The sequence below is a fragment of the Miniopterus schreibersii genome (genome assembly GCF_964146895.1).
Source record: "Miniopterus schreibersii genome assembly, chromosome: 2".
Taxonomy (NCBI): domain Eukaryota; kingdom Metazoa; phylum Chordata; class Mammalia; order Chiroptera; family Miniopteridae; genus Miniopterus; species Miniopterus schreibersii.
This window is the reverse complement of record NC_138102.1, coordinates 107,126,548-107,151,651: the sequence shown is the minus strand read 5'-3', so window position 1 is coordinate 107,151,651 and position 25,104 is coordinate 107,126,548. Positions and strand designations below refer to the sequence as shown.

The 25,104-nt window shown below is 48.3% G+C and overlaps 1 protein-coding gene across 3 annotated transcripts in view; it reads left to right on the top strand.

Moving 5' to 3' along the window:
* The first annotated feature begins 6,011 nt into the window (after positions 1–6,011).
* Positions 6,012–25,104, top strand: part of TSPAN11 (tetraspanin 11) — a 66,299-nt gene continuing 47,206 nt past the window's right edge. The window contains exon 1 of one of the 3 annotated variants that reach the window (XM_081128058.1): positions 6,012–6,176. The gene's annotated coding sequence lies outside the window, so the exon portion shown is untranslated. The remainder of the gene's footprint in view (positions 6,177–25,104) is intronic. The other 2 variants (XM_081128057.1, XR_013998135.1) reach the window with 2 other exon arrangements.

Sequence of the window (25,104 nt, the reverse complement as noted above, 5' to 3'; positions counted from 1 at the left end):
TAGTGATAGAATTTTCTACGAGATATACAGATGTTATACTTTTTAAAATATTAAAAACCTTATTCCCAAAATATAAATCATAAGTAACACAGGTGCTGCAGAAAACTCACGGTGTTTATCCAAAGGCTTCTCTTCCTCCCTGGCATGTGACCCTGGCCGCCGGGAAGCCTATGCCCCAGTTGCAGAGCAGGCTCTAGAAAACTTCTTAGAGAAGGGAGGGATTAGCAGTGTGTGCTACATATATCAAAAAGTCCCAGCTCTAAAGACTTGTGTCATTTTGCATACTATTTATATATTTACTCAGCTGTCTGTACTTATGTTTTCTGTACCCTAAATGTGTTTTCTGTGTTTTGCTTTAAATAATGTTCTCCTGGGAAAGAACCCAGCTGTAAAGTCCTTTATGTAGAATGCCAAGAGAGCATGACAAGCAGTTGGACATCCGAACAATGCTTTTAATGAAGCTCAATCATTATTTTAAGCACTAATTAGTGCAACTAATGTCCTTGGTGTCATTGGACATATGCCTCGATTCTGGTGGAACATCTCTTTCATGGGAATTATACCTGAGACCATGAGGTTCAATTTTACAACCATTTATTTGCCACCTCTATTAAGTGCCAGGCATTGTGGCAAAAATGAGTAAGCTCAGTCATTAAGTTCATTGTTAAACGCAGGTTGAATTCAAGCTAATATTAATTGGTCATTATTTAACATCTGGTTATTTCCCAGTCCTTCTGGAAGAGGCCAAGGTGCTGATCAGAGCTTGTTTAGCTCTATTTTCACACAGATGAAAAGCCAGTTTCCACTACCTAAGATGGTAAAAAAAATCTCATGAGTTTCTCCTCATTTTAAAAATGGGGAAACAGGTTGACAGCTGTGTGATGTGTATGTGGAAGAGAGTGCTTTCTACCTGGGTGTTTCTACCTCTGAGAACATAGCTGTTTTTCCTGGAGATGGCTCAGAATCCATACAAAGAGATCTTATCAGAGCCACATCAAGACGGCAGCTTAACCAAGCAGGAGTGTCAGGGAGACAGGAGCAGAGGCTGTTACGGGAAACTTCATTTCCTTGCAGCCCTCCTAGGTAGTGACTAGACATTGTTTTGAAAAACAGGCTTGTACTCAGGGGATGGAGAAATACAACTTCTACATTTCTGACCTGTGAGGGTTTAGGGTACAACCTGAATATTAAGTTAATGTGCCATATATCCTGGGATGCAAACAATACTGGTTCATGCTCATCAGTGTCATGTGTGCGTGTGGTGTGTGTGTCCATCCATTTGTGCGACTCCATTTCTAGAAATGGCTATAGATGCTGTTGCTGGGAAGCAAGGCTATCAGGTCCAGTGCTGGTGTGAAGGGGGTCACACTGGTATCAGATGAAACGGGGGGGGGGTCCTCGTCCCCACTGGGTGCTGCTGGAGTGGAGTTCTTACAGTACCCTGAGAAAAAGAATTTTCTGAGACTCACACAGGAGAACGAGTGATTTTTATTTGTGTGGAATTAAATCTTTATTTCTAAAGTCCTATTTCCCTTGGTCCAGTCATAGAAGAAATGCAGCTGGGGTTCAGAAACAGAGCCAGTGTCCAGAGTTTCCTTTCCACGTTGGAGCCAGGTCCAGTATAGCATCAGGCTAGCTGAAGTCCATTAGTACATTGTGCGTAGGGGCCACATGACCGTGGCCCACACAGGAGACTGCTAGGAAGCCAAGCATGAGCCATGAGCCAAGCATGCCAAGAGGGACCAAGAGAGCAAAATCCTTTGTTTAGGGGGTTAAGTATCCCAAATCTTCATGGGCTTGCAGTGACCATACCCATTCTGGTCAATGACCTCTGTTCCCAGGTGTGAGTGACAGCAAGCACCTTCCCTATGTCATCCCAACTTTACTGGGAATGCATCTATTTTCTGTTTGTCCAGTTCCCTTCCCCCAGTGTTCTGCAGGGAGCATTCTATAATGTCTGGCCTTCCCTTTGCTCCTTTCTTGTTATTAATAATTAGCTAACTACACCCTAGCCAGTTTTGCTCAGTGGTTAGAGTGTCAGCCCATGGACTGAAGTGTTCTGGGTTTGATTCTGGCCAAGGGGATGTACCTCAGTTGCAGATCGATCCCCAGCCCCAGTCAGGGTGAGTGCTGGAGGCAACCAATCAATGTGTCTCTCTCACATCAGAGTTTCTCTCTCTCCCTCCCTCCCTCCCTTCCATTCTCTCTTAAAAAGCAGTGGAAAAAATTTCCTCAGGTAAGGATTAAAATAATAATAATAATAATAATAATAATAATAATAATAATAGTTAGCTAATTACAATGGTATCACCACCAGATCTACCCGCACCTCCAAGTAATAGATGTAGAACCCTCAGAGCGAAGGAAGGAAATCTGTGTTATTATTCTTTTTACATCTCTAAAGGAGTCTCTAGAACTTCCATCACTCCAGCATCCCATGATGAATCTATCAGATGTAAGGCAGGCAAACTGTGCCCGAGTGTGGGCTCAAAGCAGAGGCTGCCAGCACCCAGTGGGGAGCAGAAGATGTGCCACGGGCTGGATGAGGGCACGGTCTCCAAACATGGGACTAACATTCCTTCTCTATATCTTCATAATTGGGATTTTTCTGATCCCTCCCATTCCCCCCGCCCCAAATAAGGGGTTACTTTCCCCATTTTGCAGATGCAGGAAATTAGGACCAGACCTAGCAGCCACACCCAAGTGTCTTGGACTCAATCAGTGCTCAGAGCTCCAAGGGAACTACTAAAACAGGAGATCGCATCAACAAGAGCTGTTTTGTGCACTATCCGTTCAATCTCCAGAGCATTCGACTTGGAAAGAAACCACAGAGTCCTCGTGTGAGCAGAGTAACAATCAGGATGGGATCCTTCCAACTCATATCTCACTTTCCTGACTCATTTGTCCAAGCCAAACCCTCATTTCCCTTCCAGATGTTGGATTTTCAGCCTTCTCCCTCATCTTCTTCAAGTGCGTTCTGTGAAATAAGATGGGACGGATTAGGGTCTTGTTAGTGGGGCAGCACTTGGTGGGTGGTTGGCGAGCCATTTCTTTCACAGAAGGTGAAGACAAAACAAAGGCCCAAATCCAGAAGTCTGGGAATTCATATTCCAGACCCGTGAGGCCCAATGGGGTAGCCACTAGTCACATGTGGCTGCTGAGGACTTGAGGTTCTGCTGAGTGCAACTGAAAGACTAAATTTTTCTTTCAATTAAGTTTAATTAATATAAAAATATTTATCATTTAATTTGGTTATTGGAAAGCATAAGTATGTATGTGGCAACTTAGATTTGTAAATCTATGTTTTCAAACATAAATGTTATGAAATCTAAATACAGATCAGGTGTTTCCATGAAAAGGTAGTGTCTGAACTCAGATGTGCTGGGAGTGTAAAATGCACACCAGAGTTGGAAGACTTGGTAGGAAGAAAATGTAAAACATCTCATAAGTAATTTTTATATTGATGCATGTTGAAATAATCATAATCAAATAAATGTATTTTAGATATATTATGTTAAATAAGATGTATCGTTAAAATTAATTTCATCTGTTACTTTTTTTTATAATTTTGAACATGGCTCCTGGGAGATTTTAAATTACATATCATATTTCTGTTGGTTCACTGCTCTAGGTGTTTAATGTTAGTAGGGATAGTGCTGGAGACAGGATATCCTGGTCCACGGGTTTGTTTCTCACTTGTCCTCTCATACTGCTAAAAGGTTCCTCCAGCACATTTTCCAACCCTCTCCTTCCTGTTTTAACTTACTAACTTTAGTGAACACTCGCTTCCCCTCATCCTTGCCCCGCCTATAGCATCTTCTCCCTCCAAAGGCCTGCCCCCCCCCTCTCCTCTACTGTGCTTTGAAAACCTACACGTCTTCTGTCACAGGAACCATTGCAATCGTATTTCTACTATGAATAACTCTTTTCTTGCTCCCCCTTTCTGTCTTTTCCTTTAACACCACCTCTCTTTTTCTGACAATCTCTGTCTCTTAAAACTGCTTCATTAGAGGTCAAGGTCTGCACTGGGGGTCTGCTTCATCAGGGGTCCTGCAGGAAGTCAGAGGGAAAGGCGACGTTCTGTGCTTGCTCAGGCCTCTCTCCCACCACGTTGCTTGGTCTTTTCCCCCTGATGCTCATGGGCTGTTCATGCTGTCTTCTTTTACCACCATGCACCTAGTGTTTTTGTTTTCTTTATGTTCTTTTTAAAAATTATTTTTAATTATAATCGACATATAATATTACATTAGTGTTAGGTGTATGACATAGCTGTTCCACATTACATACCTTACAAAGCAGTCACCACAACAAGGCTGGTAACCACCTCACCTTTTCTTTCTTTCACTCTCCCTTTCTCAGCGGCCCTATATCTCAGGTTGGGTTTCTGGGAAACAGACTCCGCATGGAAATGGAGATGGAAATCAGCATGCAGTAGGTCCATTGGGACGTACTCGGGAACACCACTTGTAAGAAAGTGAGGAAATGGGACTGGGCAGAGAGTGAACTTGAGCTGAGATGAAGTTTCCACAGAGGCCTCAGCTGATCCCTTGGGAAGCTCTGGAGCTGGGATAGCCCTTTAGGACCCTCTAGAGCGGAAGCAAAGGGATCTGCCTTTGGCTACCTGCATGTCCAGATGTCCCCAAGGATGGGCAATCTGGCTTCTTTCCAACACTAATTCTCTCAAAAGTCCCCAAAGATCTCCTGTTTTCTTGTGCACCCTCCTCTTTGGTCACCCTGAAGCTCGGGCCCCTACTGAGCACGCCCTCTTCTCTGGACTGCTGTCTCCCTGCACAGTGCTGACCCCCCTGGATGGTCTCAGTTCCTTTCGTTGGCTGCTTTGCCTGCTTAGACCCGGGCTCTGTCCTCAACCCGGGCCTCTCTACTTTATCTACACTCTCTCCCATCTCATCTTCTCTCAGCCTCACATCTCTCCAGGTCCTCCTCTGAATTCCACACCCACACCACCACCATGGGCCTCTTTCTTGAGACCCCCCCTCTGTACCCCTCCTTCTACAGCCTTCTGCTGCACCTTCCATATTCACCCCCCCCCCCCCAAACACACCTTCCATATTCACCACCACCCCCAAACACACACCCATTGCAGGTCTTCCTCTCACAGGGACTATTGCAATCATCTTTGAAGACCCCCACTTTGCGTCTCCTGCTCATCCTTTCTCACCAGCCAGGGCATTTAGAAGGCTGGTGCCCCCATGCCTTGCCTGTGAGCTCTCCCTGCCTCCCATGGCCTCCCTGACCCAGCAACCGGGTAAATGGGTAACCTTGCTCACTGCAGTCAAGTTTCAAAAGAACATGGTTGGATAAGCACAGGCCTTTGTTGTCTGGGAAATAACACACGCCTGCCCCACTGTTAAGGGCAGAGCCAGTTGTAGGCAGCTTTGTGACTGCTCTGGCCAGGACACAGGCAGAGAGCTCTGCCTAGTCTTCCATTCCCCCATCTAGAAAGAGATCTTGATTCTCCCTGGGCCCAGCAAATGTAAAGCTGAGGGTCAGCAGGACTCTCAGGGGAACAGGGCGGTGATGGTAGTGTTGTTCCTCGCGCACGGTTGGGGTGAAGGAGGAAAGGAGGGACGGAAGGCTGTTTGCGACCAGTTGGGCTTGTCCCCGGAGTCCTGAGCCTCCTGCGCCAACGTCTCCCGGGGCCCTGCCCTTTTCCTGCTCCACCAGGGGCTGACCTAGGGGGCAGCAAGGCCGGGGCGGGGGAGAGGCGACGGGCAGACTGGGCGATCGGTCGGCCGCCCCCGCATCCCGGCCGTCCCACCGCCTCCTAACGAGGATCCCCCGGCAACCGCACAGCTGCCCCTAACTCCAGCTTAATGCGCTCCGTGTGCTGTGAATTGAAAAAAGGCCAATTCCAAACAAAGACGCGGCCACACAGGGCTTCTGGGGAGGCCGGCCGGCCGGCTGGAGAGCGAGCCTGGGAACGGAGGGGCGCGGCGGGCGGGGTGGGCGCGGGGACGCGCGGGGCGGGGCGGGCGGAGGCGCGGGCCGCGGGAAGGGCCGGCGGGCTCCGGGCGGGGCGGCCGCGCTCGCCCAGACCCTCTCGGGGCGGGAGGGCGGGAGCGCGCGGGGCTTGCGGGCAGGGCCGCCCTACGCACGCCGCTCCGCCTCTGGGCTCCGCTCCCCCGCCGCTAACCGAGCCCCGCGGCCCACGGCCGGTAAGTGCAGTGCGTCGGCCTCCGGAGGGCCCGATGGAGTTGGGGCGCATGGGGAGGTGGGCGTCCCCGCGAGGCCGGCGGGTCGCTGGGCGGAGGCGCCCCACTTCCCCTGTCTGGTCCCGGGAACTGGACCGAAGGGGCCCTGGCGAGCAGGGGCAGGCAGACTTTGGGTGAGGAGTGGGGCAGGAACCCTGGGACACTCAGGACAGATGTGCGTATGCACTGGTGTCTGTGCGGGGTCCCCAGCATTTGTGTCCACAACTGTGCTGCTGATTTCTGCGCGCGGGCCTTGGGGGAGCGCTCCGGGCCTGTCAGTGCCTTGTGCTGTCCAGCTTGCTCAGTGCGTGTCTGTCTCTCTTCAAAATGTCATTCCCTTTGTCCACCCTGAATTCTAGTCACTGGCTCTTAAGCATAAGGTGACAGATCCAGAGGGATCCTAACTAAAATTTTACAGTCCTTTGGCTCTGTTCCCCATGTAAAGTGGGGTTTGCTAAATGCCGGCAGCTGGTGCGCCTCCTGTGTGCACAGGACTGTCCTCAGTGGTCTGTCTGCCTGGGCAGGGCTGTCTACCAGTCCCATGGGCAGAGCTGTGTATTTTGGGGAACATGGTGCTGCAGACCCTGTCATCTGTGTTTGCCAATTTCTGCCTGTGCAGTTGATTAGTTTGGTATGGAAAGAAGGAAGGTGTGGAAGGTTTTAGTGTATGGTTTTCACCAGTGATGTGTGTGGGTTCACATACATAGATAGGCTGGAAAATACAAAAGGGAGGAGAGCTCAGCTGGATTGGAAGGGAGAGCATCTCAGCTGGGCCACAGTGCTGAGTGTGCAGGGGTAAGTGCTCCAGAGATCCCAGCACGTTGGCACATGGTGAGGCAGGGGTGGCTGGAGAGAAGAGGCAGCTTCTGGAAAAACTCTTAAGAGAATGAAGGTGGTATTAAGTCAAGGTGGATGGTCTGTGTTTAACTGGTGGGCAGTTGGGTTATAGTGGAAAGAATCTGTAGGACTCTGGAGACCTGCGTTCGAATGAAAATTTAGTGGTTGTTACTTGGTCAGTAGCAGTGTTCCCTGCACAGGTCACTCTGAGGTTCAGTTGCTTCATGTGCAAAACTGGTAGCCACTGTCTGCCTACCTCATGAAGCTCAAATTAGCTATTGTCTGGAAAGTGCTTTGATAGCAGAAAGGCTCTGAGGGCAAAGGGCGAATGCTGGACCCACAGTGCCAACTGGGAGGTGTGGGCAACACTTGGGGGCCTGGAGCTGTTTGGTTTGTGGGTCATAGAGGGAGCCATTTGCATGCTGCTTCCTGTGATATTCAGGAAGTGTCTGCCTGTGAAGCTCTTTGGACTCGGGTGTGTGATACACACGCAGGTCCATGTGGGGCCATTGTGTGAACCCTTCTGCAGGGGAAACTGGCTTGGATGGCCTTGAAGTCAGAGCCCTGGAGTAGCATGACTTCCAGGGACCCTTTTTGCAGGTGAGCCAGGAGGCTTTATACCCACTGCCTTGCTTTTATCATCTGCCAACAGTGGAAGCTGTAAGGAGCATTTTCCACAGTTTGCAGCCAGGGAGACAGGAGAGGAGGAAGCTTTCCCAACCAGGTCACAGGTCAGGATGTCAAACTTCTGGTTTAGAGAGCCCCCAGGCTGTAAGGGGCTGAGGAGGGCAGGTAGGAGGTCAAGAGTCATGACAGACAGCCCCGAACACCAGGATGTGGTTGGTGGGTTGTCAGCCCTTGGATGTCACCTGTCACCTCCACTTCTCTGAGTGTAGTAGCTATTTGGTAAACACTGTGAAAAAGCCCTGGCAGGAAGCCTGGAAACTTGGGGTCAGGTCCCAGCTCGGCTTCCTCCTCGCGTGTGACCTGGGAAAGTCACTCTCCTCTTTGAGTCAGAACCAGGGCATCTTTCCAGGTTGTCCTTCTACTCTCAGCTCATGTCTCACTTCATCAGAAAGGCCTTTCCTAATCCCCAATCTAAAGTAGCCACCTCCTGGCCACAATCACATCCCTGATCTAATTGCTTCACTGCACTTACCACCATCTGAACTTCTGTCTGTCCCATTGGACCACACTGTGAGCTTCTGCAGCAGGGCCTCCCTTGTCCTGTTATCTGCAGGCTCACCAGCACCCAGAACACATAGTACTCAAGAAAGGTTGTGTTAGTGAGTGACTGAATGACTCAATACAGGGGAATAGCTGCATGGTTTTCAAATTGTGCTCCTAGGAGCTTCTGAGGGAGGAGCAAGCCCTAGAGGCTGGGCTCTGGGAGCACCAACTGATCAGGGTTACTCTGAGCTATGGGTTGGCTTCCAGGTAGGATGTCCTTTGAAGAGAGCATCCTCCCACTGAAAACTAGGAAACCATTGTATCAGAAGACTCATAGGGGCCTTTTCAACTCCAAGTTGAAATAGTAATAATGCACACCTGGCCCTCAAGGAGCACCAAAGACATGGAATTCATCATATAGGTTTGGCCATGGAATTCATCATATAGGTTTGTTTTTTGAAACTGGCTTAATTCCCTGAATTTTTTACCAGGGTTAATATGAAAATGATTTTGCACCAATACAGCAATGAGGGGTATGTGGGAAACTCTGAAGCCTGTGGGACAAGCACTAGACCTGGAGGACACACTGAATATCCACAGAGTGGTAAGCCACACGCTGATAGACGAAGCTGCCTTTGTAGGTGACTGACTGTGTCTATCCCTGTCCTCAGTTGGGTGTGTTCCCAGGCAAACTGCCCAGATGTGCCTTCTGCCCAGGAGGTGTCCACTCAGCATCGTTTTCTTTGAGTAGTTGGCAGCAGAGAGGAGCCCTTCTCTCTGGGTGATTTCTGAGCACAGCATCATAATGGCTTACCCTGACCCATATTTACAGCAGCCACGTCAGCTCCATGTAAAACACCTCTCATGATGTCTCTTCCTATAAATACATTTACAAATGGCAGTGGGGCTCCTGTGTCCAGCACTGTAGCCGGGTTTTGGGGACAGAATATGTATTTACCACCACCTTTACTAAACCCCATGAGAGTTAGTGTATCCCATGTATACTATAATAGTTATATGATATCTAACATTTATTATTTATATACGATATTCTACATTAATAGTATACCCATGGGCTGAGGCGGTCTGGCTGTTTCGCTGGGTTGTTTAGGTGGTTGGTTAAGGAGGGGACTCTGGAGAGAAGTGCAGAGAAGAGACGAGTACAGATCAGAATCCCGTTCATTCCATTGGACTACGGACTCTGCTTCTTGTACATGTCCCTGCTCTGGCTGACACTTGTGGGTTCCCAGGTTCATAAAGTATGTACTTACAAGACAGCACACCATGGAGCAGACGGGGGTGGGGGTATTAATATACATGGATTCACCACTTGCCTGCTAGGAGCCTTGACTCTTCAGGCCTGAGAAATACATAAAGACCCAGTCCCTGACCTCCGAGCATCTATTGTTGGGGAGATTCCATCTCTCCCAGGGAAAGATGGGAACACAGCTGAGTGCACACTGCGTGGCTCTCACCCAGCCATGGCTGGAGCTCAGAGATGGCAAGGAAAACGTGCCAGCCGAGGGCGGAGAGCCCAGCCTAGAGTCCCGGCTCTGCCCCTTCCTCCCTTGTGACCTCACTAAGACTCAGTTTCCTCATCCTGGAAACAGAGGAAATGATCCGTGACTCCTCGCCTAGTGTACGGATGCCTGGGTTAAGCCTGGAAAGCTCAACTCAGTCGAGGACATGGAGCGCCCAGGCATCTGCTGACAACAGTGAACGGTTTGGAAAAGGGCTCATGGTGAGAAGGTGCCTTGCTGGGTGGTAACTGCTGTACAATTGTGTCTAAACAGATCTCCCCTGGCAGTGGTCAGGGGGTGCGTGGCTCCTGCTGGTTATGCCCCAGGCCAGCCAAGCACCCCTTTTCTTTTTGGGGTGCCTTTCTGGTGCACAGCTTTTGGGAGGAATGCAGCTGTATCTGAACAGCGTCTCTCTCCCATTTTCACTGCCCCTGTGCATGCATATGGCCCTTCCTACAGGCTTATGGAGCTTTACTGTAAAATACCACAAATTCAAGAACTGAGGAAGTTACAGAGGGTCAGGAAATGTTAAGGGAAATTGATCTGCTGGTTGCCTGGTCTGCTTTGAAGTCGTTCCCTGATCCTCTTTGATGGTAGAGGGAGTAACCCAAAGTGGTTCTCAGCTTGTCCTAACTATGGATTCTTCTTTTTTTTAAATTGACCTCATGCTTTGAAAGATTTTTGTCAGCCAAACTATAATATAAATGAAAATTTGTTTCTGCAGCTGAAAAAAGTAATCAAAGACCATGTAACTGATAGTGATTTCACTGTTCATGTCTACTTTCTGCTTTATATCATTTACATTTTTTAAATGGGATTCTGTGCTCACGGGCATCATGAACACTGGACAGACGAGGCAGCACGGAACCGGGACACACAAACGTGTATCTCCCCGCTGCTCACGTGGTGCCCACCAAGATGCCCTCGGCAGGGCATTAACCCACCCAAGGCCCTTTTCAGCGCTGGCTCCGTTCAGCCCCACAGACTGCTGGCCCGTGAAGCCAGCAAGGCCTCAACCCTTGGCCTCCAGTTTTAGTCATGTTTTTGGATAGTAGCCTAGTTAGGGCAGAACAAATCCTTTAAATGGGTGGGCCATTCAAGTGCCCTCGGGTTCCAGTCAGCCACTTACGTCCTTGGAAAACAGCGGAGGCTTCTGTTTCCTTACCCACGTCTCCACCCTTTTGCTTTAAATCGTTTGTTTTTTAAAAGTCAGCTTCGGTCATTTACTAACAGGCTCTAGTGTGTTTAAAAGGCTCAAGAGAAAAGAACAGAGGACAGGAGTAGAGGTGGCTACTGTCCATTTTCTGAGGTTTGGAACAGATTGAAAAGCAAAAAGCTTGGAGCTCTTAGGACTGTTCAGAGCCCCTGGCCAGCTGCTCTGGTCACAGTCCTGTCACAGGTAGGCTGGGATGGGGAAGGCAGAAGTTTCCGAGGGAGCACGTGCTCTGTGGTTGGAGAGAGGAGAAGCCCGGGGAGGGGCCATGTGCAAGTGCCATGTGACTCCAGATTTGGGGGTGCTTTTTGCACACAGACTTAGGAAAGCTAGGCCTTCCAGAAGAAATAAATTTCTCTGTGGGGAGGGAGGGTGAGACAGGAAGTTAGGACTAGAAGCCCTGGGAGAGAATGAAACACTCAGAAGGCAGCTAACACTCTCTGATCACGCTGAGCAGATAGCTAAAGGGCTTTGAACCCAAGTTCCAGGCAGGTACTAGGAAGCAAGTACAGTAAGTCTTTGACATGTTCTGAGACTGTAAGTGAAACGACTCATAGTGAAATCAGTGTTACTGCCAGCTAATTGTTATAAACCAGAGTTAAGTTCTTATGGCATCTCATCAACTCTATAACCGACGTTGAATGAAACAACGTTGTTTGAGGACCTGCTGTTCTAATACCATGAACTAGAAAAGGAGGGTGGAAGGAAGCCCCTCATCGGTTTTTTATGTATAAAGGAAAACTGTTAGAAGAAGCCACATTTACATTGTACCTTTAATTCCTCTAAATCTATATTCTACCTTGGTTTTAATTTATTGTATAAGTAATGCTAACTGTGAATAACTATTTTCATCATTAAACTTGATAGTTCATGACTGGCTGTTCTCCAGGGGTTCACAAACTGTGTTTCTGTAACTTGCGAGCTAATATTACATATCTTAAAGGTTGAAATAAACAAACAAAGAATGAAAAATATGTGGCAGAGACCACATGGGCCACAAGCCTGAAATATTTGCTAACTGGTCATTTATAGAAAGTGCGCTGAGCCCTAATCCACCCAGGGTCAGCCTGTGATTCCTGATTTTGACAGCTCAGCAACCCCAAGGCTCTGAACAGAGGGCACAGTGGTTAGAGGGCAGCCCAGCCTCTGAACCAGGGTCTCTCTCTGCTGCTGCGCTCTACAGCCCGACTGAATTCACCTGGGGTGCAGTTGAAAAGCGCTGCCCAAAAGCAGTAGTTCTCGAAGTGAGGTCCTGCAGGTTCAACAGCCGCCAGCTGGTTAGAAATATGGATCTCAGGCCCCATCCCCACCTGCTAACTCAGAAACTCGATGGGGGGGGGAGGAGGACAGGGGCAGCATCTGTGTTTTAACAAACACTCCAGGGATTCTGCTGCACCTCAAGTGTGAGAACACTGCTCTGAGGCTTGGCCTTTCAAACCCAAACCTGCTCATGGGCAGATGGGCTGGACGGAGACAGCAGGAGCAAAGGGACAAGCTGGCAAGGTGGACCAGAAAGGCCTGGCACCTTAATTGTTATGTTATACTCACCTGAGGCCCTGGGAGGGGAAATGAGCTGCAGGAACCAGAGCTTGAGATAAGAAAACACCACCAACAACAGTCAGGGACTCGTCTCTAATGAAAGTTGTCATTAATAATAATCTTAGCTTTGGGCTCTACTTTTCATTACTACATGTATGTCTCTGGTATATTAACTTATAGAAGGTACCCATTGGCAAACACGGGGTTAACTACAACTTCTGAATTGACTTGACATAATGTAAGTAAACATTGTATGTACCTGGGAAGTAGGAAAGCTGTGTTGCTGGCCTTCACCTCATAGCTGATAGGTGACTTCTGTTGTCCCAACCACCGTCCCCCTCAGCCCAGGAAGGACAGATTCCCACGGGGTACTTTGCCCCAGTTGCCTGCCTTTCAACAACATAGCATGTGCAGCATTTATAAGAATGTAATAGGATTTAAGACCTACTGATGGCCTACTATGTGCCAGAAGTTTTGTGAGGTTTTAACATATATTATCTCCTATAATTATCACAACCCTATAAATTCAGTGCTATTATCCCCATTTTACAGTTGTGAATGTTGAGGTAAAGAGAGGTTAAAGACCTTCCCCAAATCCCACAGCTAAAAAATGACAGAGCTGAGATTCAAACCCAGGGAGGTCTGGCCTTAAAATTGGTGGGCGTTGAGGTGGAGAAGCTTGTTCATGAACAGGTATGACATGGCAGTTCAATAAATCTAAACTGGCTGAACTTGTGAACATGTAAAGCAATTATCTCCCGCTCTCCCAAGTCTTGCTCAGTGTCCTGTGTGTCCTTGGAAGGGTGTGAGCCACACCATCCAAAGGTTGGATTGCTGCCTGCCATCTTAGAACAAATTCAAAGACCTGAGGCACACCGGGCAACCAGAGATAAAGATTCCATCTGAGTTGTCAAGAACAATTGCTACCCACAGAGCTGCCTGGGTCTTTAAATTCTTCCATTCTCATTTTGGAAATTAGCAGCCAAAGTGGTATATAAATATTACATATTATCATTACCATCATTAATAACAGGGCATCCTTTTAGAGCTCTTTGCACCTCCAAAGCACCATAAACACATTAGCTCCTGGTGTCCTAGTGTTGTTCGCCTTGGTTACAACCAGAGGCAGGGGAAGCTCAGAGATCATGACTGTTGGCAGCACTGTGAGTCTGCCAGCCCCCCAAACCCAGAAGGTGGGAGCTGGGACCAGAGATAAGGTTTTGAATCACAGCTCTTCTCAGCCTTGCTCTGTGAGAATAGAGAAATGACATTCATCCTCTGGGTCTCTCCAGACAACATATGGGAGTAGTCTGACTTCAAAGGTTCCTTCTCTTTCTTTCAGTCCTGGGACATACAGGCGGCTTCCCAAACCTTGAAAACAGTGAGTACTGATGATCATGCTGATGATGTAATTAGTACATGGTTAGGGAGCCAATGTGGGCAGCATCTAGAATGTTCTGATGCCAAGACTGTTTCTATAGCATCTTCCCTCTATAACTCATGGGACTAAAGTTATTCCTTTTTTAGAAAGAATTAGGGTAACAGTGCAGAGTTATTGGTTAGTTGCCATGTGAGTGCATTATTTCCTTGCCCAGAAAGGTCAAGCAGCTTTAAAAAGACAATTATCTGTGCGTTTGGCTCTCCTGCAGGGAGAAGATTCTAATACTTTCCAAGAGGGTTTCTCAGTTCCCAGAAAATATGTTTTCACAGACCTGAGATGAAGAAACACAGTTTATTTATCAGGGAGCTTAACAGCTTCCAAACTCTCTTCAGTAAATTGCATTCCCTCCTGGACTTAAGACCTAGCAGATTTACATCCAAGTCCCAAAGTGGAAATTGGAATTTAAACTCGGATGCATGAGTGTTCTCTCCCTCACCCTCACACACAGATTGTAGTCTGTGTGCTGTGTAGGCAGCAAGCTGAACCAGAGGTCTGCACCCTGGAGACCTGCCATCTAGTCCCACTCTGTCTCTGCTGGCAGCCATGGGCCCATGAGGTCTCTGAGCCTGTGCCCACAACATGGCCCTTCTCTTGGGAGTTGAGAGTCTGGGCCTTGCCTGTTCCTACCCAAAAAGGAGCCTGAACCTTCTCATGAGGGGAAGTCATAGATCCCTTTGGGCATCCACTAAAACCTATGGAGCCCCAGCACATAAATGGAAATGTCTTTTCATACAATTTCATCACCCCCCAAGTTTTAAGTCCTTTGAAAGAATGGTGTTTTAGACTCACTGCTAACCCATGGTGTCCTGCTCCAGAGATAAGACAGGCACTATTTTGAAAGCAAATGAGAAATTGTACAAATCCTCCTCTGTGGGAAAGGAGATGAGTTTTTGTGTCTTTCAGGCATTTTTTTCATTTCCTACTGCCTGGAAGGAGTGTCTGTGCCTTTCTGATTCCCAGCAAGCAGGTTGGGAATGTACTTAAGCATGAAGTACTGTGCACCTTAATGATGGCTTCTGTGGGGTTGGGGGTCCTTCTGCCCAAAGCACCTTGCCTCCAGCCTGGCTGGTCTCTGCCACCATCCCCTTGATGGAGCCTGCTATGCTGGTGTGATGGGCACAGGGCAGGCTTTGTGGTCACCAGCACTTACTGGCCTTCACAGTCACTTCCTGGGGGTTCTTGCCCTCTTATGTTAGATGAGTCCCCCGAAGTCACACAGTCCATAAGGGTGACAATTTTCCCCCCATATATGTTCACTCCCAGATCACTCCCCCCACTCCCCCCCCTGCCCTCCTCTTCTCCCTCCTGCCAGCCCACTGCTCCTCTCATGGCATGGTGGCAGGAGAAAAGCTCCCTCCATCCTGCATTCAGGATTGTGCATCAGCCACCCTGTGAGGACCTCTTCCCTGAAGCTCATGGGTCCTCTACCCTCTAACCAGCATTCCCCAAGCAGCTCTTGGAAACTATCACATCAAGCAGAGAGTTGCTGTAGCTGTGGACCTGGGGAGGGGCTGCTCTGAGGAGTTACACTCAGTTAGGATCCCTGGGAGCAGGGACAGTGTTGTTGGGCTCCTGTATCTGAGGACCTGGGTCCCCTGGGTCAAGTGCATGGTGAGTCCTTATTGAGTCTAAAAGCTGGAATCATTGTTGAGTTGGGGCCTGGATATCTCCCACGTCCTCTAGACTGCTTTGAGGAGCCGTGTCTTACGCCCCTTCCCTTCTCACATATACACAACAGTGATGGCACACCCTGGCACCTAAGAGCAGATGGCTCATGGGCCTCAGCTCCAGCCTGAGTCCTGAATCCAAGCTTGGGGGCCCCTGGGCCCAGCGTGTGTCTCCTGCATCTGGTGACTGTGGGGACTGGCTCACTGGGGACTGGGGATGTTTGGAGCTTTTCCCTCCACTCTCGGGGTCATGGTCACCCAGTCTTTCAGGCCTTCTGTCATTTCTGCTAGGCTCTAGTGTGCAGTTGGCTGACTACCCATGGGGGGTGGCAGAGTGACAAGAAAGACCTGCTGCAGAAGCTTCTACCCTAACTGCGCCGAGAGGGCTGGAGCAGAACCGACTGGGCAGGGCGCCGCTGACTGGCCTCCCCTGGGCCTGTGTGCGGTTAGCAGCCTTTTTGCCTTGCTGTAGTCACGTGGACTCAGACTCTGAGGTCTGGGAGCAGCTTCCAAAGACACAGCCCAGGTTTCCCTGCCTGAGCATGGGGTCCAGAAAGCTGTTGTCCATAGTGTGAGTCTGAAAGTGCTGGGAGGTGCCTTGAGAGGAAGGTGGGAGCTGGGGCCAGTCCCCTCCCCCCCCCCCCAGTTCCCTTGGCCCTAGGCGAGGGCACAGAGCAGGGCTCAGCTGTGTCAGAGCTCCTGGGCAGAGATGGTTCTCATTGCAAACTGGGAGCCTGATGTAATAACAGAACCTGGAAGACAGCCCAGCCTCCTGAACTGGCCTGGAGGAGCCAAACTGGGATGTGTTCCTGGGAGGCAGGCACCAGGAGCACGGGCAGGACTGTCTGCCAGGCTCTCCCGAAGCCAGGGGAGGCTCCTCTAGAGCAGCACAGGGAGGGGGTGTGGGGTGGATTTGCATTTCAGACAGGCTGCATGTCCTTGAGTCAGTTTCCTCATCTGTGACCCCGGGATCCTGAGAGTACCTACCTCTTAGTTATTGTCAGAACTACTCTAAATAGCAAACCATGTGCCAGCATGCAGGGGCTTCTCCCATTCCGGGCGAGGAGGCTGTGCCCACTTTCCCAGGCAGGTGCCATATTCAGAAAATGAGCTGGACTTGGAAGGCAGCCTGGAGGTTCCTCAGTGAGTTAAATATAGAATTACCATATGACCCGGCAATTCCCCTACTAGGTATTACCCAGAGGAATTAAAAACGTGTGTCCAAACAAAAACTCATACATGAATGTTCATAGCAGCTCTATTCCCAACAGCCAAAAGTTGGAAATAACACAAATGTCAGTCAGCAGGTGGCTGGATAAGCAAAAGGTGGCATACCCATACTGCGGAATATTATTCACCTATAAAAAGGAATTCAGTACTGATAAGTGACAGAATATGAATGTACCTGGAAAACATTATGCTAAGTGAGAGAAACCAGACACAGAAAACCACATATTATATGATTTCATTGACATTAAATATTCAGACTAGGCAAATCCACACAGACAGGAAGATTAGAGTTTGCAGGAGCTGGGGGTGGGGGGGAGGGAATGAGGTTTCCATTTGTGGTGATGGAAGAGTTCTGGTACTAGATAGTTAGTAGTGATGGTTGGACAACATTGTAAATGTGTCACATATAAATGTGCCACCAGATTGTACATTTAGGATGGTTACAGAGGTAAATTTTATTTATGTGCGTTTTACCACAATAAAAAAAAATAAAGAGGGGGTGAGTTTGGGGCTAGGTGGGGATCCACAGAAGCTGAACCATCTGTTAAATGAAGGGCTTTTCAGATGATCTGGGAAGTCACTTTTAATTCTAAAAGTATCTTGTGGGCCTATGGTATAGACCCCTGTAGCTCCCCCACCCCCCACCCCAGCTCATCTTGACCAGGGACAGGGCGGGCATCAATGTGCGATTGCAGAATAAGGACCTGAGGCCCGCACGTTGGTCTCAGCTGAAGCTGGGTTTCTCTGTGGTTCCAGCTCTAGGGTGAGTGGGGGAGGGAGACAGTAATCAAGTAAGTGAGGGGGCCTAGCACACCCTTTAACCAGAGGAGCTACACTTTTATCTGTTTTATGTATCAAAGCTCTACATAAAAATTTATTTCAGCCCTGGCTGGGTGGCTCCATTGGTTGGAGCATTGTCCTGTGCACCAAAAGTTTGCCGGTTCGATTCCCAGTCAGGGCACATACCCAGGTTGTGGGTTCAATCTCTAGTCAGGGCACATAAGAGAAGCAACCAATCCATGTTTCTCTCCCCCCTCTCCCCACCCCCTTCCTCCCTCCCTCCCTCCCTCCCTCTCTCTCTCCCCCTTCCTTTCTCAAATCAATAAACATATCCTCAGGTGAGGATAAAAAACTATTTGAAAGAATGTACTGGTAGAACTTGCTTTGTCATTGTATGGATAAATAATCTGAGGCTCAGAGAGGGGCAGTGGCTTGCCCAAGGTGCTGGCAAGTAGGGAGGGAAATCCTGAATTAGACACCCCCCCCCCCCCCCCCCCGACACCTGGGCCTCTGCCTGTCCCACTGTCTGCCGATGCCACTGTAAATACCACAGCTCTCCTGGGTCCCAGGAGCACACAAGTGCCAGCCTTCCCCCGGGGTGATGACCAAGCAGCTCCCCCTGGACAGGGCCTTGCGCACGTGTCTGCAGGTGGGTGATGAAAGGAGCAGTTTTTCCTTGGTGGAAATCATAGATCCATTCATTGGAGACGATCGGGGAAATTATAATACAGATCCATCTCTGAGTGTGGGAAAAATTATAGACTGAATTCTTCTCTATAATTATGCCAGTTTTAGAGGGAGTAGTAAGTATACTAGGCAATGCATTCTTTTTTAAAGATGTTTTTGAGACCCAGTTTGTCACAATTAAAACTCCATGCTCTTAGCAACTGGTAGGTGGCCATGTGCCCAACTACAACTTCATTATAATGGAGGAAGGCGAGAACAACTTTTGGTAGACCACTTGCAGTCTTGGCTACCTTATGAATCAAATTTAAGTGAGTTTTAATGCACCTCCCATCCTCTAGAAAAATGAGAAGGGTATATACCTACAGACCCAGTTAAGGCTTGTATGTTTGAAGTAATCCATGTGGGGTTTTTGATCAGCTATACCAGCCCCCAAATGTCTGCCCAGTCTCACTGGGTTTGGGCAGCCCAGCCTGTGGACACCATCCTTACCTGCTCGTCTACTGTATATTGTGCCGCCCAGTCCCTGTTTGGCAACTTCCAATAAAAGTCAGAATTTCACCCAGCCAACCCCATCAGAAGAAAGGCGCCCGGGCCCGGTAGGGAGGATAGGCGGTAAGGGTTCTGGTCCACTGGAAATGAGAGAGCGAAGAAAAACAAGCAGCTTGTTAAGTTAGCAGCTGTGCACACCTACATAGACTGTGCCCTGCACCACCCAGGGGCAGCCACTCACGGGGACTCTGATGTATACAGCGCCCCTGGAGTTGGCTGATGTGGCCACCCCGTCTTTGTCTCATCCCCATTTGCCACCTCTCTGCTGAACCCCAACACCCTGAGCTCTGGGGCCTTCCTGCTGCTGCTGCTCCTAGCCGTACAGATCCTGAGCTCAGCCTGACGGGGCCACTGCTGAAACTTCAATCCTTGCTATGAGAGGTTTCTCAAGAACCATCTCGGTGGTCCAGGAACCTACCCTGGACAGAGAAATCAACTCTAAATGGAAATGACTTCTCTCCCCCAATCCTGCTAAAAGACAGAACGGCGAGGCATTGACCAGGACATCGCGACACCGGGGCTTCATTCCCAGCCTCCTCAAGCATAAAATAGTGGTGAAAGCACCTGCCTCACTGAGCCATTGAGACAATGACCCCAATGAGGAGCCCCACCACTATTTGCTGGCTGAAGCTGCAAGGTGCTGGGGTGTCAGACTGCCAGCCAGAGTCTGGAAGAGGCACTGGAGCTGGAGGAGGCTTCTCAGGGCCCTAAAACACCTTGTTTTCATGACTAGGAAATCATAGGTTTCTAGAACAGAGGCAGAATGACCTGCCTCCCTTGGATCTGGTATTTGTTTCTTCAATAAGCTACTTTCAGATCCAGTGCACACACACTCCATCTCTCACAGCTCTGCAGCCTGTGATGCTGGGCATCTTTGGAGGTGGGGGAGGACGCCACTTGTGCTCTCAGTGCTGAGATCCCACTGGGGTGGGCTTAGGGGCTCCTGGCTTTCCTGGCCTCTGCTAGAAGCCATTTTTAAGGGCTGGAGCAAAGGTGAGGAAAAGAGGTTATGGGGCTTGGAAAAGGGGAAGATGAATGTTCATCGTCAGTGCCTGTCAAAGCTACCTCCCCCCCCCCGGGTGGTTTCTACAGAGGTCTGACTCCTCTGGGAAGCCTCTGACTATGCCCCAGGGGTTTGCCACCAGTAGAGCTGTCCTGTTCTATTTGTGCTTCATTCCGTTTATTTCCAAAAGGATTTTCTACTTTGATGTGCCATGGATATAGGTCTGTGTTTCTCACCTGAGAATGGAATTGAAAGATGAAGGAAATGAGAGGATGAGGCAGAGAAGACAGAGAAAGCTCTGGGAGAAAAAGACAAGAGGAGCTTCCTGGGCTGACTAGTGCAAGACTCCCGGGAGGCCCTGTTGGTGGAATTGCTGATGTCTGTGCTAAACTGTCCACACAGAACTGCTCTCCACGTTCACATAAGTTCTTGCCACAGACGTTATGAGTTTGGCTTCTCTCCTTTTCATCACCTTTGACTTAAGTGTCCTGGGGACTGAGTGAGAAATATTTGCATAACTCTTAAAGAGGGCAGGTGCTTTCACATGGCTCCTTAGTGCCCATGTCCATTGTTCATTCATTCACTCAGCATCTGACTCCCGTGCATCTGAAGCTGTGGTGGATACTCAGGACACAGAACTGAACTCATATTTTAGCAAATAATATAGTGAAGGCAAATGCCTTAGGCTTAATTAATGGGAGTGTTCGTGTCCCTGTGTGTAAGCACAGGAAGTTGCAGAAACCTACAGCGTGTGGAGGGAGTGGGGCAGAATGATTCAGAGGCTTGAGGAATGCTGACTCTCATTGACAAGCAATATAACATAGCGGTGAAGAGCCAGGATTGAACATCCAAACCAGGATATTTTTAAGTGAAAAGGGTCACCACAATAATCATGCCAAGACAGTAGGTTTAAACTGGGACTGTCCTGGAGAAACTGGCATTGTGGGCAAACTGGAACACGTGGTCCCCTATGGGGAGTCCACTTTGAAGCCAGACTGCCTGACTCCAAATCCCACCCTTGGTTTACTAACAGTGTGGCCTCAGCAAACTCTATAAACTGTCTCCCTTTCTTCATCTGTAACGTGGGGGTGATGGCCATGCCTACATGGGTTATTGTGAGGATTAAAAAGGCAATACTTAGAACCATACAAAGTGCTTAGAACCATACCCAACGCAAGGCACGTGATCAATGAGTATTAGCCATTGTTATTCCTAGGCACATGATGATGTACACAGAGCCTTAGATGATGCAGGAGTGGTCAGAAATTACTATACCAGCTCTAAGTCCTGCAAGAGAGCTGTGTCTTTACCCAACCCAGCAAGGGAGATAGAATTATTCCAGTTTTATAGATGAGGGAAACTGAGACCCAAAGTCACAGAACAAGATAGAAACAGAAGTGAGACTAGAACCCAGGTCTCTGGGTGCAAGCCCAGTCCTCCTTAAGTCAAAGTGGGGGAAAGGAGTGGGTATGGGTGACATCTGACATCCTCTGGGTTAAATGACCTCATTAGCCCAGCTTTGATGGCAGAGGCCTGGAGATGCAGCCCCAGGGATTCCCACCCACCCACCCATGGGTTCCCAGGTTGAAGCCCTGTCTTTGAGCACCTCCTCCCACCCCCACTGCTCCTCTTGCAGTGCCTTGCTGTGTTGAGAACTGAGATGAGGTGCTTAATGTTCACTATAACTGTTGCCTTTTCCCCCTTTAAAATCTATTTTTCTTCAATAGAAATATATGTTTTAATAACATGATTAACCAAACTGCCGAATAAACATTCTTTTCAATGCACATGGCACACTCACTAGAAGAAACTATTTGCTGAACCATACAACGCAAGTCTCAACAAATTTCAAAGGATTGAAATCATATAGAGCATATTCTTCAGCTACAGTAGAATCAAGCCAGAAATCAACAAGAAAAAGACAGCTGAAAATGTTTGAAAATCAAGCAATTCACATATACTCTTAGATCAAAATATAAATTACAATGGGAATTAGAAAATACTTTGAAATGAATAGTGAAAATACAACAAATCAAAATGATCAGAAAGCAGCCAAAGCAGTACTCAGAGGAAAATACATAGCCTTAAAAATGCGTATATTCACTTTGAAAGAGATCATCAAGCTATACACTTCAGATTTCTATACTTTATTGTATGTTTATTAAATTTTAATTTTGAAAGGTTAGAAAAGCCTTTATCTGATTTAAATCACACTAAATTACAAATGAGAGATAACATTCAGCTATGTCTACCTTTTGAGAAAGATTTATCAAACTAAAGTGATTTTTGTCACACTTTCAAGCAAAATGCCATTAAAAACTGGAAAACATCCCCTTCAACTCTCAGTTGCCTTCCAATGTGTAATCTCAAATTTATTTCTCTATGATTCTATAGAAAATATAATTCTCTATAATTCTTACCCTGCATCCTTCCACCACTGGTTATTTTATAGATTCTCATAATTTTTGAAGCTCATCTTAATATTAACCTTAAATATTATTAATATTTTTATCCCCGTCTTTTTAAATGACTGTCCTGTTTGAACCAGCCAACTTTTTTAAAGTAAGGTCTTGATTTTCTACAGGTGAATTCTTCATGGTCACCTGGACACAGGGTCTCCAGTGGTGGCCATGTAGGTGAAATCCACTAGCAGGAAGATGGCCTTAGGTGCAGAGGCCTTGAGACTGTCCCCAGCTATCAGATATGTGGCCTCTGACTTTCTATAGGGTTACCCACACATTTCCTTCGTTCAAGAATCTCTTAAGGAGGTAGTTGTAACAATCCCTTCACCACACAGTTCTTGCAATTCTCCATCCCATTTGTTCCTCACGACCACCCTGCAAGGGATACAAAGCTGGACCAACATCAGCTCCTTTACACAGAGGAGGAAGCTGAGGCCTGAGAGGTCACATGACTTGCCCAGGGTCACACTGCTGTCATTGACAGCTGGTATTCACACCCAGATCTTCTAACCTGCTGCCTAATACTGTTTTGTTTGTTCACTGATTCTTGTCACAAGCACTGAGGGAGTCTCATTTCATGGGTCTAAGGTTATGGGTGGAGCCCTGACTAATCCATAAAATCCATGTTGGCACTTGAAAATGAAGTAAAAAATAGAGTCATGTACTTAGGAAAACATATCTCAGGGCATAAAGACTAAAAATTCTTAGTTCTAGAATTTTAATTCAGGTTCCGCCTACAGCACCATCCACATGCTGCTGTAGTTAGCAATCAAACCCTAAGTTTGGTCTAAGAGAACTGCCTGTATTCATTTACCTTTACACAACAAACACAGTGACGTAAAAGAAAGAGCCCGTGGTCGTCCAGAGACCCCAGGCCAGCCCGTCTCACCATAGCACCAGCAGCACCAGATCCCTGGCCTGGAAATCAAGGAGATGGAGGACCAGGGAAAACAATATGATCCTCCCAGAGTGTTTCCCCAAGCAATTTGGTGTGTTGGTGGTGACAGCACCATGGTCCTCCCAACCCCGCATTGTTCCAGGATCAGAGAACACTGCCCCCGACTGGGATCTCTGCCCAGGAAAGATTCCCTCATTCTTAGCTTCAACCAAAGGCTACCAGGCTGAAAGAGGTTGCAAGAAGCCAAAACTAGAACTGCCCAGAGGAAAGTAAAACATCTGTCCCCACTCTGTACATCTCTCTCCACTTTCTAGTTCTGTGACTCAGTTTCCTCTTCTGTAAAAGGAGTAATAATCTCATCATGGGATTATTTCAAGTATTTAATTAATTAATGCATATAGCTCAGTGCCTAGTTACATGTAGAAAATCATTATTTGATTATTATCATTATTATTATATTAGCCAATCAAAATCTTGTTGGTGGCTGTGGTGACAGGAGTCCCCGTCCCTGCCCTGCCACTAATCAGCAGTGTGACTTCCCCCAAAGCCCCCACCTCTGGACTCGCCTGTCTCAGTTCTCCAAGGGGCCAAGCTAGAGATCCTTTGGCTCCTTCCAACCGTCCCACTCAGAGGGTCTGAGGAAGCCCCACGTTTGTGACTGCTCCAGAGGGACCATCCCACCCCCACCAGGATTGGGTCAGAAGAGTGGAAATTAAATAAGAGGGAGATGAAGACAAGGAAGGACACGGCTGTCTTCATGGGGAGGGAAACACACCATGCAGCACTGCAACCAGGTTTCATTAGGAGCCAAAATTAAGTTACACATTAAACCACTTAGACTGTTGTTTCCTTTCCAGCTGTTTTTGACCATCATGTAGCAGGGCCTCTTGTTGGCCAAGAACCCAGAGGTGGAAACCAGCACTTCTTTAACTGAAGGGGTGGGGCTGGGGTGGGGGCTGGTTTTGTTTTAGTTTTAGAATCACCAAGCTCCCCAGGAGCCCACCTGCCCCACCCCTGATATGGAGTGTTCTCCCCTTAGGGAATGGAGAGTCAGGGCACCCCCAACCTGAGCTCTTTGCTCATGGGAGCAGACCAAGAATAAGAGGCTGGTGAGAACCCTGGGTAGAGTGTGTGGGAAAGGGGAAGAGTTCAACTATGTGTGGCCAACAGGATTGCCCTGGACCCCTAACCTGAGTTTTCAGTCTTTCTGCAGCCCATGCCACTGGGCTCAGCCATACCGCCAGACCTTTGCTCACACTGTTCCCTCTGCCTGAGCAGCCCTCTCTCCTTTTCTGCCTGTCCTCAAGGGTCAGATTAAATGTCCCTCTCTGCCCCTCCATCCCCATTCCAATCTGGTAGAATTAATGCCACTTCCTCTGTGCTGCCACAGTTACTGTGAGCTCCTTAAGGATAAGCTCCAGTAGTTTTTAAGAACAGCTTCTGGCACAAGCTGGGGACTCAGTGCATGTTTGCTGAATGAGTGGAGGATGAGGCTGGCCCAGGGCCAACAGTACCTTGTATTCATGTGAAATGTGCACATTCAATTCCCAAAGACTCCCTGCCTGCCTCCCCCCCATCACCAAGAAAGACTCAGCTCTACCCCCACCCACCGTCCAGCTTGGTCCACTCTGCTCCTGGACACACCCTTGCTGTGCCCTGCCCTGCTCACCAATGCATCTGGCCAGCCAGCTGGGCTCTTTCTGCACGTCCCTTGTCTTCTCTGCACTATGAGACTCATTCAGTTCACATGGGGGTGGGGGCAGTAGAAGAGACAATAATGCCTAAGTCCCACAGCCCATGACTCTACATGTCCTGCTCTGGTGAAGTTCTCCCAAATCCATCACTTCACCATCAAGGCATCTGCAGTTGCTTTTTTGAGATGGCCTATGGCGTGGG